The sequence below is a fragment of the Ranitomeya variabilis genome, chromosome 6, assembly GCF_051348905.1.
Source record: "Ranitomeya variabilis isolate aRanVar5 chromosome 6, aRanVar5.hap1, whole genome shotgun sequence".
NCBI lineage: Eukaryota > Metazoa > Chordata > Amphibia > Anura > Dendrobatidae > Ranitomeya > Ranitomeya variabilis.
This window is the reverse complement of record NC_135237.1, coordinates 496,653,823-496,666,160: the sequence shown is the minus strand read 5'-3', so window position 1 is coordinate 496,666,160 and position 12,338 is coordinate 496,653,823. Positions and strand designations below refer to the sequence as shown.

Here is a 12,338-nt window from a genome sequence, read left to right as displayed (position 1 = left end):
GTTGTTAAAGACCAGTTATAGTTGGTGGGCCCTGTTGGAAATGTTGTTGCACAAATGATGCCATCTGCTAAATGTTGGTAACACTGCAATATAATAATACGGAATAGGGAAGGATGCAAGAGTCTACATCTATCAATATGAATATCTTTAAATAGATATTAAATGAAGTGGACCCTTAATAAGTTTACGGTCCTATATGTGAACGCTAGGGTCAGGAGGTGTGTAGGTTGATGGGATTGGTGCAGATAACAAACACAAGGCATCATCCATTTTCACAAATTTGCTGCATTAAACTGGTTTGTATGAGAAAAGAAGAACTGTATAGATTGAATCACAAAAGCATAGAGCGTCATGCACACTTCAATGTTTTATACACTTTTAATGTGAGAGTCAAAGATAGATGGATGACAACAGTTTTATTTTTATTTTTCTGTTGCTGACCAAGTCAACAAGTGCAATTCAGAAAGAACAGACTGGTCATGTAATCTGCTGGAATAGTGGATACTGTCTGGATATCAATATTTTACTGGGTGGGATAGGTGCCAATGATGTTTGTGCTAACCTTAATCTCACCTTGATTGACTATGCAGGAGGCAGTCTGAGAACATTGCCTTCCCTGATGGAAGGAGTAATTTAATAGATATCCTGCACATTAGATAGCTGTCGCGCAAATGATTCTTCGGTTGATCGTTCAGCTGGAAGCCATCTTGGTCGTATCCTCCATATGCATGAGCACTCGATGGGTCAAGTTCGCCTGTCTTCTCTATGAATCCTCTCTGGCAGAAACTTATTGCAGGAAAAATAAAAAGATCAGAGATCCAAAAACGGACAGATCGGATATTTAACTCTTCCATATGCATTAGACTGTTGGACAAACCTGTCAAAATCGTGGGGGTTTGGCCAGTGGTATAACTTGAAACTATGTAGCCAGAGCTCCGAAGAGCTAAGCAGACATGGCGTTCATATGCATCAGAAGAACTGCTGATACGTTTTAGAGCCATATGAGCTGTAAGAGGAATAAATTTCAGCGTGATTTGGGAGACTATCAAACAAACCAAGTATATGAGTGGGGCAGGTGGCAAAAATCACCAAAAACTCCTCGCCCTATTCTAAAACGTATCAGCAGTTCTTCTGATGCATATGAAGGCCTTTAGCTCTTCGGAGATGGATTCCTTTGATAACAGCTCTAATGAAGTCAGCAGTGATGGAAATATGAGTTAGAATAATGACAACAACAATACATATTACCATAGACCAAAGAGACATCATTCAAAAAAACGCAAGAGGCGCGGGGTCGAAAGCTTTGTAGGAAATACCAGAATGGCCACCAGCAACAGAAAATAACATCACTCTCTCAAGGGGATTTCTCTAATGTTTCAAATATTTCTAGTCACAGTCTTACAGTCGAACAAATGCAAGTTCTGTCTCTAAGACTTAATTTTGCACAGGACCGATGATTTGATCTGTTTCGCACATTATTGGATGTTAGCAAATTCATTCGTAATTTAACTGTGAAAAAATGTTTTTTTACACAAGAATCTGAAGCGGTGGATATGAGTTCTAGCATTCAGAATGAATATTGTGGTCTGACATTTAATGAACAATATGAATTAAAAAATCTGAATGACTTAAGCATGCTTAATCTATCTGCTCATAGAGCGGTTAATCAAGCAGAGCACCTATGCCCCACCAAAAACCGCCGTTTTATCACATTCAATCCAGACTGGAATGCATGGATAAATTTCAAACTATCATCGAAAGAGAGTTGAGATCCCTGGACATGTCTAATAAAAAAGAAAAATACAGAGGTAATCTTAATTTTAAACAACGTAAGGCCAAAGATGAGATCAAAAATATGCAATTATGGAAAAAAAAGCGCTGGAATTTCATTTGTACAAATACAGTGATTAGACTATTGATTTATGTGATTTTATTATGCAAGCTGTACATTTTCTAATGAATCACAACTATTTCTCCTTTGGTTGACAGTTTTATCTCCAGTGCAAGGGGTCTCAATGGGTGGTAAGCACTCACTATCAGTAGCCAATCTGGTTATGTCCTATTGGGAAGAGTTAATCTTGTACTCTGATAATAATCCATTTTTGTCTGATGTGTTCTGGTATGGCAGATACATCGATGACACCCTTCTCATCTGGAGTGGTGATGTGTCTGCCATACCAGAACTTGTGGATTACTTTAATTCAAATTACTTTAATCTTCATTTTACGTGTAATAGTGACCCTTGCACTATATCATTTCTGGATCTGACATTGCGTGCTGTTGCAGGTGATAACATTATTACATCTACTTACTGTAAACCACTATCAGGTAATAGCATACTACATGCCTCTAGCAGCCATCCCAGCCACACCACTAAATCAATACCAGTGGGTGAATTGACTAGAGTCACTATAAATTGTAGTGACACTGCCATCGTCAAACAGGAGGTTGATTTATGCGGTGACAAATTGAAAGAGAGGGGCTACCCAAATTGGTCCCTCAATAGGGGAAAGAAAATTGTACAAAAAAGTGACGTGATATGATAGTGCCTAAAGTGAAAGACAATGGCACCATCGAGAATAAGAAAATTGGTTGTTCCATTCAATATAGTTCTCAATATAACATAATTAAAACCCTTATTCTGAAAAACATTCCCATTTTGTATGAGGATGAGGATCTATCAACTATTTTGTCTTCGGGCTGTTAAGTGGTGGCAAAAAAGGCCACTACTTTATCTAATATTTTGTCACCAAGCTTTTTCAATCCTAAGGGCTCATATTCAGTTGCGAGAAATTTGGATGAGTCTTGCATATTAATACCCGGCGTTGATGCCAGCACTCAGATCGGAGGGTGTGGCCGCATAGGAATACATGCAGCCGCATGTTCCGCTCTGTGCCGGGTGCAGCGCTGGGTATTGCTGTGCGAGACTCATCCGAGTTTCGCGCAAGTGAGTATGAGCCCTAATAATAATTCACGGGCTGCATCATAGTGGTTTTTATCACTGTGGTGCATCCAGATGCAGAACGTGTGCTCACTCCACTGCGGCACACTTCTTTTATGATAGTGAAAATAAACAACAATATAAAATACAACAATTGATGAATTGCAACAGCAAAAAAGTGGTTTATATGATCAGATGTGCAGTGCGTAATTTGAGCTATATACTCTGCACCACCCGAATGCTGAAAGTCCCTATTTCAGAGCATATTACTGACATCGTTATCTCCACTAATGCTAATCGCTCCATGTCATTTGCATCCAAACACTTTGTCTCCTGTCATCAAAGAAACACGGATTCTCTGCAAGTAATGGGCATTGAGAAACTTACATATCCGGCAAGCGGAGGAGATCTTAAAGAAGCTTAATGACTCCTGATGGATGTTCTGCTTGAATACCTGTCACCCTGCAGGTCTAAATGCTCGAAAAGAGATCATGTTCCATTATTAGAGTTAACCCTTGTATATAACTTCTATTTCTTATGCGTTCTTTCTTTGAATATTTTCTAGATATTTATCTGTTCTGTGATTTTAATTAAATTTTGTGAGTCACTATGTGTCATGTGATTGGTAATCAATTTTCATTGGTTGGGGCTGACATATAACCATGTTATTACCAATGCTGAGTAGCTGTGAGAAAGAACAAGCTATTGTTCGAAACGCGTTATCTCTTACTCATCATGTGAATTTATCCGACTGGACTCTCTGTTTTATTCAGAATAAATTAGGAATCTTTTGGAAGTTCGATTTTTTCTTTCCTTGTTACATTTGTTCCGCGTGATGACTACATGATATCCGTGCTTCCCCACAACACATGCCTAACAGGTGAGCTGGTTTTTCTACTTTCGTAACTTGAAACTCATGGGCCCCGATGCAAAAGCTCCAACGGCGCCCCCAAATATTTTAAATCTTTAGTAGCAATAGTCTTTTTCTATTGGCCAAAGGGACTTTTAGGGCCCCCTAGGCTCCAGGGCTCGGGTGCGATTGCAACCCCTGCACCTGTTGTAGTCACACCCCTGGGTTTGGCTGATATTAGTGTAAAATATATACTAGTGGCTTCACTCTAGACTTGTCCCAGTGCCAATGATAAATGATAAAAAAATGACGCTGGAAAAGGAAATTACACGCACGAAGACTGTGAGTGGCTAGACAATAAAAGTGAGCAAACTACAAGCGTAAAAAAGGCGTTCAAAATATTACTCTACCCATGGACTAGAACACGAATGGATGAAGCTAACATTTAAAAATAAACCACTATTTAACGTCACAAATGATGGAATAAGCCTTGGAGATAAAAGGCAAGTATGCAGAAATTATTAAAATGTTAGAAGTAAGATCATGGCTAAATGGCAAAATGTCTGTAAGTTGGTACTTAGATATTAATGAGAAATTGGACAGAGTTGAGCCAAACTGTGGTATTTAACAATGTATCCCTTATGAATTAATTTTCCGCACTCATTGCTATGTAAGCATTAAAATCATAAAATATAGTAGTTGTGAGAAAATAATTCTGTAGCATTTCTAGACCAGTGGTGAACAACCTATGGCCCGGGGCCACATGGGGCCCACCTTTTTTTATGCCAGATCGATGAGGAGCGTCAAGTAGGTGAGAGCAGTGACTGGTATATACTAGGGGTGAATTGTGTGGCATCTCTAGGATCCTAGTCTATCAGCAGAATGAGGGTCTACAGACCCTTGAGAGGCATTCTAGTAAGGAATAATTAAGCATGGACAGAGCCCCATGCATGCATGGTCTTTCCTGTAAAATCACTGGGAGAAGGCCACCTCCATTTTCACGATAGGTTGACGTCCTGAAAATAGATTCGACCCCTGGCATATATTTATGGCATATGCTCTACTGTCAATATGCCATAACTGCTATATATATATACATATACCCTTTTAAGTTTTAATATGGCTGTAGAATAAGTCTAATTTTCTATAGAATAATATACAGAGTAAATATCTAAAAATGACTAAAAGTTGGATGAAATCACGATATGCTGTTGACCGGACATTACCATGAGGATTTTACATGAATGAGTTTACAGTACTTAATTTCCTTTGTTTCTTCATCAAGATGCCCAACATTTTGGGATTCATGAAAACAATAGATGGAAACATGACCTCTACATACATCTGCAATGAAACATTAAGATTTATTAATACCATATGTTTTCGCATGTCGTATGGGGCTCAGCATGGGAAGGTCAATTATCACAATCTACAGTAGGCTACCCCAAAGCAAAAGATGTCATCACAGCAGTACTCGTCATCATCCGCATCTCCATTTCTGAGCCTGAGAAATTAACAGAATGGTCAAAGCCATATGTGCATCTATCTGTACGACAAACTAAACATTCAAGATCTTCCAGTGATGTTAACACGTTCATTTAGGCATGATGGTACGTAGACATTTCCAAACCTTTACAATTTTTTCTTAGATTACCATTTCAGTCTTTGATTCATGATTGACATAACCACATAAACTGATCTCCTTTAGACAGAATTCACTTCCTCGAAACCCAGCCCATGAGTGGATCTCAATACTCGGCCTGACCATCGGGACTCCTGGCCTGAGTTCACTGCCTCATAGGCATAAATAAAGCCAAGTTTCATGTACTTGTGAATTTAGCCAGAAAATATTTGTAGAGACCATAATGATCTACCTCAATGTCTTAATTTGTAGGTGTTCGTTGCCTTCCCCAGCTCCAGCACTGCTCCTCTGCACCTGTTGGAGGATACACCTTGTTGCCGAGGCATGTGGTGACGATTCAGCTTGTAGGTCATATACAAATCTACCCATATTTCCTATTTAAAGCAAAACTCCAACATTTTTTTTAAATTTCAGCGCTGGAGTGGTGTCATTAATCTTAGTTCCCTAACCCTAGTATTATACTTACCAGCTACAGTATGCTCCTCCTGACGCCATTCCGGTCTCACTCCGCCATCTTCTGATAAAGCTTCTGTCTGCCCGGAAATCCTGGGTAAGGGTCCGAAGCTCTCAATATAAGTCCATGAAAGCGTTGTTCTGGCCTCGTCCCCGCTCTCATAGACTTACATTGAGTTATGACTTCTGGCTCACCCAGCAAACACTGGAGCGATCCGGGAGTGATGAAGACTAGAAGATAGCAGCTGGTGAGTATAAATACCGGGAGCATGGAACTTAGATTAGTGACATCACTCCAGTGATAATATTGAAAAAACACTGGAGTGGTGCATTAAAGGAGCCAGGTCTTCCTGACTTTTGAGAATTTTTCCATGTTCAGGTTTTCGTTGCAGATTTTAAAAAGCCTTGGCTTTAAAATTGATCCAAAGTACCTGATGGTGGAAACATACCCTATCGATAGTTATTGACCACGTGCTGTCTGTAGCGTGTCATCATTTTCTTCAACTTGTTTGTATTTGACCTTTGATTCTTGCTTGAATGAGGCCTTTACCCTCGCACTTTGGATTTTCTGCCATCACTTTTCGTTACGGTTTGACCTCTGGCTTGGACTTCTGATTCTGCGTCCAGCTTTTCCTCTGGATTTTGTTTGTTTGTTTGTCAATATTATGTCAAGCATCCCAGTAAGTGACACATCGCTGGAATAATGGTTTCTGTTTCTACATAATACTACTTTCAGATTAGGTGGCAAAAACCTGGTGCTAGATTTCCTTAAAAGCTAGCAAAATCTTTCCTTTAGTTATCTGTTTTATATGTTGGTATGTAATTCTTTACAAAACTGATGGTTTTCAAACATTCACATTCATTCCAGTAAGTAATTATTGGTGGATGGAGGTACCAGGGGAGCCGCTATCATGGGGCAAGTTAATTGAGCCCTTTGCTTCAGGAGGCAGTCGTCACTGAAAGACGGGGCAGCAGAGCAGCGGTCAGAACACCTGGTGCCGACTCTCCATAATTGCTGACATTTGCTGTCACTAGTGCGGTGCGCGCGCCCCTGCTCACAACCCACAGTGTGCAATATGAGCCGGTCATCCCTGCACCCGCAGAGCAGCACACCACATATTGGCTGCTCTGTGCAAACAGGACCTGTGATGAGGTCACAGGAGGGGAGGAGTCAGGGGTCACATGATCGGGACCTCCATGGATTGCAGGACTCTGCTGTGCTGGTTGCCATGGTAAGTGTGTGTATGAGGTGTATGGAGCAGAGCCGTGTGTATGAGGTGTATGGAGAGATGCCGTGTGTGTATGAGGTGTACGGAGCGGAGCCGTGTGTGTATGAGGTGTACGGAGTGGAGCCGTGTGTGTATGAGGTGTATGGAGCGGAGGTGAATGTGTACGAAGTGTACGGAGTGGAGCCGTGTGTGTATGAGGTGTACAGAGTGGAGCCGGGTGTGTATGAGGTGTACGGAGTAGAGCCGGGTGTGTTTGAGGTGTACGGAGTAGAGCCGGGTGTGTTTGAGGTGTACGGAGTGGAGCCAGGTGTGTATGAGGTGTACGGAGCGGAGCCGCGTGTGTATGAGGTGTATGGAGAGATGCCGTGTGTGTATGAGGTGTACGGAGCGGAGCCGTGTGTGTATGAGGTGTACGGAGTGGAGCCGTGTGTGTATGAGGTGTACAGAGTGGAGCCGGGTGTGTTTGAGGTGTACGGAGTGGAGCCAGGTGTGTATGAGGTGTATGGAGCAGAGCCGGGTGTGTGCCAGGTGTATGGAGTGGAGCCGCGTGAGTGCGGAGTGGAGCCGTGTGTGCAAGGTGTACGGAGCGCAGCCGCGTGTGTAGGAGTAACTGTGTGGCCATTATACAGTATGGAGCATCATGTGGGCCCATTATACAGTATGGAGCATCATGTGAGGCCATTATACAGTATGGAGCATCATGTGTGACCATTATACAGTATGGAGCATTATGTGTGCCCATTATACAGTATGGAGCACTGTGTGGCCATTATACAATATGGAGCATCATGTGTGGCCATTATACAGTATGGAGCACTGTGGCCATTATACAGTATGGAGCATCATGTGTGGCCATTATACAGTATGGAGCACTGTGTGGCCATTATACAATATGGAGCATCATGTGTGGCCATTATACAGTATGGAGCACTGTGGCCATTATACAGTATGGAGCATCATGTGTGGCCATTATACAGTATGGAGCACTGTGTGGCCATTATACAGTATGCAGCATCATGTGTGGCCATTATGCAGTATGGAGCATCATGTGTGGCCATTATACAGTATGGAGCATCATGTGTGGCCATTATACAGTATGGAGCACTGTGTGGCCATTATACAGTATGGAGCATCATGTGGGGCTCATTATACTGTATGGAGCAATATATGGGGCTCATTATACTGTATGGAGCAATATATGGGGCATGTTATTCTGTATGGGGAGCTGTGCGATGCCCACAATACTGTATGGAGCAATATATGGGGCTCATTATTCTGTAAGGAGCACTGTGGTGCCCAGAATACTGTATGGAGGACTATACTGTCTGATTTATGACCTATTGTAGAATGTACAATAGTTATCACTCATGTAATGTATGGGGGGACTGTATATGAGATGGGAGCCCTATAGGAGGGCTGTACTGTATATGTGTTTGGGGGGGTGCCATTTTGAAGTTCACCTCAGGCAGCAGTGTGGCTAGGTTCACCCCTGGGAGGTACTCAGACACAATTACATGAACTGATCTTCTATTAGTCCTGGAAGGAATCACCGTGATCTAATCCAATATCTTTATATCTAGGATTGAGTTTTGCCAAGCCTCTTTTAGAACAAATTGCAGCTTGTCAGAGCAAATGCTTATATCATTCACATGCACCACACACATGTACAGTTGAAACCAGAAGTTTCCATACACTATATAATAAGACACATCTGCATGTTTTTCTCAATATCTGACATGAAATCAGAATAAACCTTTCCCGTTTTAGGTCAATTAGGATTACCATAATCTATCTATATAATCGTCTAAGGGTCACTTCCGCCTGTTTGTCTGTCACAGAAATCCCACGTCGCTGATTGGTCGAGGCCGGCCGCGACCAAACAGCGACGGGCACAGTCCGGCCACGAATTCGCCCTTCCCTACTCCCCTCCAGTCAGTGCTCCCTCGCTACTGTCCACAGTCAGTGTCCCCATAGCAGTTTAGCAGTCCGTTAACACTGCTATTAACCCTGTGTGAGCGACTTTTTACTATTGATGCTGCCTATGCAGCATCAATAGTAAAGAGATCTAATGTTAAAAAAAATAAAAAATCATTATATTCTCACCTTCCGGCGCCTTTCCCGCTCCTCGCAACGCTCCGGTCCCAAGAATGCATTGCGGCAATGACCGGAGATGACGTAGCGGTCTCACGAGACCGCTACATGCTCACGGGTTATTGCCGCAATGCATTCTTGGGACCGGAGCGTCGTGAGGAGCATCGCTAAACGCCTGGGCTGGATCCGGGGGCCGCCTGGAGGTGAGTATATAACTATTTTTATTTTTTATTTTTTTTTACAGGGATATGGTGCCCACATTGCTATATACTACATGGGCTGTGTTAGATACTATGTGGGCTGTGTTATATACTACATGGCTGTGCTATATACTATGTGGGCTGTGTTATACACTGCGTGGGCTGTGTTCTATACTACGTCGCTGTGCTATATACTACGCGGGCTGTGTTAGATACTACGTGGGCTGTGTTCTATACTACGTGGGCTTTGTTATATATTACGCGGGCTGTGTTAGATACTATGTGGGCTGTGTTGTATACTGCATGGGCTGTGCTATATATTACGTGGGCTGTTAGATACTACGTGGGCTGTGTTAGATACTACGTGGGCTGTGTTCTATACTACGTGGGCTGTGTTCTATACTACGTGGGCTGTGTTCTATACTACGTGGGCTGTGTTATATACTGCATGGGCTGTGTTATATACTACGTGGGCTGTGTTATATACTACGTAGGCTGTGTTATATACTACGTGGGCTGTGTTATATACTGCATGGGCTGTGTTATATACTGCGTGGCCTGTGTTATATACTATTTGGGCTCTGCGATATATTACTATACATATTCTAGAATACCCGATGCGTTAGAATTGGGCCACCATCTAGTTATTAATATTTGCCAAATGCCTGAATAATGAGAGAGAGGGAATGTTTTATGGCATTTTTATTACTTAATGCCTTAAAACATTCTCTCTCGTTATTCTGATTTCATGTCAGATATGGAGAAAAACATGCATATGTGTCTTTTTATATAGTGTATGTAAACGTCTGGTTTCAACTGTATATGTATGTGTGTGTATATATATATATATATATATATATTTATATATATACATATATATATATATATACACATCTATACTTTACTATGGACTTTTCTATAAAAGGCTAGCATGAAATATAATTTATTCTACATTTTGTGATGACAATCGATATCATGCATAAAACCATTTACTCTCCATGTGATATAAGTGGAGCGATGAACGTCAACTTGTGGAGCAGCTTTCATTGAACTCTCATTTCAATTACTAGTTATTTGCACTTTCTAGCACGCAGTGTAGATGACATTATGCTGAATATATTTCACAGTCATGAGCAGTCAATATTTCCATGCTATTTTTATGTTTGGCGTGTGTTTGTACTCACTCCTGAAACTCTGGTTCTCTCTAACATCTCCATACACAGCTGTATAGTAATAGGGACCAAGATAACCGTATATGCAGTAATGCTAAACATACTTAAAAATAAACCTGTCATTTCACTGCAGACCAGAGTAAAACCATGGTCTTCCTCACTGTCCTCTCTTAAGCTGCACGAATTCTATTTCAGCATTCTTCCAGCACTATAGGTGCTGGAAGTTATTTTCCCTCACCTCCCAGCATACACTATGACTGCCAGTGTCCAATGTTTTGCCAGCTATGAACTATGAACCATATTGTTGTTGTGCCTGCATTTTGACAGACAGCTGAGCAGGAGCAGAGAGACAAAGACCTGCCCGCGCTTCCTGCAATCAGTCTCAATGCCTCTGCTTCTGGAGACTGGAATATATTTCACAAAAGGGAGAAAAAAGCAGGTTGGTCAGAAGGGAGACACCTGTTATGACCTGGTGGTTAAGGAGCCACACTGATATGACCTGGTGGCTAAAACGCAACATGGGACGAGCTCTGAGGAGGTGGTAACTCTACTGACCGCAGTTCCTAATCCTAACAACAACACTAGTAATAGCCGTGGGATGTTCCTGACTCTCCCTAGACACCTCGTCACAGCCTAAGAACTAACTACCCCTAAAGAAGGAAATAGAAAGCTATCTTGCCTCAGAGAAAACCCCAAAAGGAAATATAGCCCCCCACAAATATTGACTGTGAGTGGAGAGGGAAATGAAGTACACAGAAATGAAATCAGATTTTAGCAAAGGAGGCCAATACTAAACTTGATAGACAGAGTAGAAAAGGATACTGTGCGGTCAGTATTAAAAAACTACAAAATCCACGCAGAGTTTACAAAAATGAACTCCACACCGACTCACGGTGTGGAGGGGCAAATCTGCTTCCCCAGAGCTTCCAGCTAGCCTGAATATGACATAGTGACAAGCTGGACAAAAAGAGACATATTTGCAGAGCAATAGAGTCCAAAGCAAATGGACAAACAAGAACTAGCAAAAACTTATCTTTTGCTGCAAAGGACAGGCTATATGAGAAATCCAAGGAGAGAACCAAATCCAACCAAGAACATTGACAGCTGGCATGAACTAAAGCCCAGAGCAGGTTCAAATAACAAACCCAGGCAAGGCGATTAGTGAAGGCAGCTGCTACAGCTACCTAAAGGAGCAGCAGTTCCACTCAAAACCACCAGAGGGAGCCCAAGGGCAGAACTCACAAAAGTACCATTAGCAACCACAGGAGGGAGCTGCAGAACAGAATTCACAACAGACACCTAGTTACTGACATTTTGGAGTGATTTTTAGGGATGAAGACGCCATTTTCAGTAAATAATGCACATTGTAGTTACTTTGGCCATCAGATGAGCCTAAATTCACTGGAAATAGTTATTTCAGTGCAGCACTTTCTCTCTCTATTTTGGTTTGCAGGTGTTGCTATAAGGAAAATATAAAAGCTTAGTGAACTTGAAGGAGAACTTGTCACACTTGCTGACGTCCAGAGACCTTGTGATAGATTTAGTACTTTTGGAATGAACCTTTTCGTTAGTCGCTCATTTTAAACAAACATCTCTTGTTAGTGGAGGAATTCTTTTGCTTCCTTTGCTATGTTAATCAATAGTCACCAGCAGCCAAGGTTACTGTGACACAACCATGAATTCTCTGAGTAACCAGACACTGTTCTGCAGGACTATTGTTCTTTCCTGTATATTTTCTGCATGAGCAGAGTACAAAGCAC

General features: G+C 41.8%; 1 long non-coding RNA gene across 1 annotated transcript; it reads right to left on the bottom strand.

Moving 5' to 3' along the window:
• Positions 1-397: 397 nt before the first annotated feature.
• Positions 398-5,279, bottom strand: LOC143781403 (uncharacterized). Its single transcript, XR_013216691.1, has 3 exons — positions 5,166-5,279; positions 3,329-3,411; positions 398-786 (listed from the first exon to the last, which is right to left on the bottom strand). It is a non-coding gene; the product is annotated as an uncharacterized LOC143781403 (long non-coding RNA).
• Between the last annotated feature and the right edge of the window lie 7,059 nt (positions 5,280-12,338).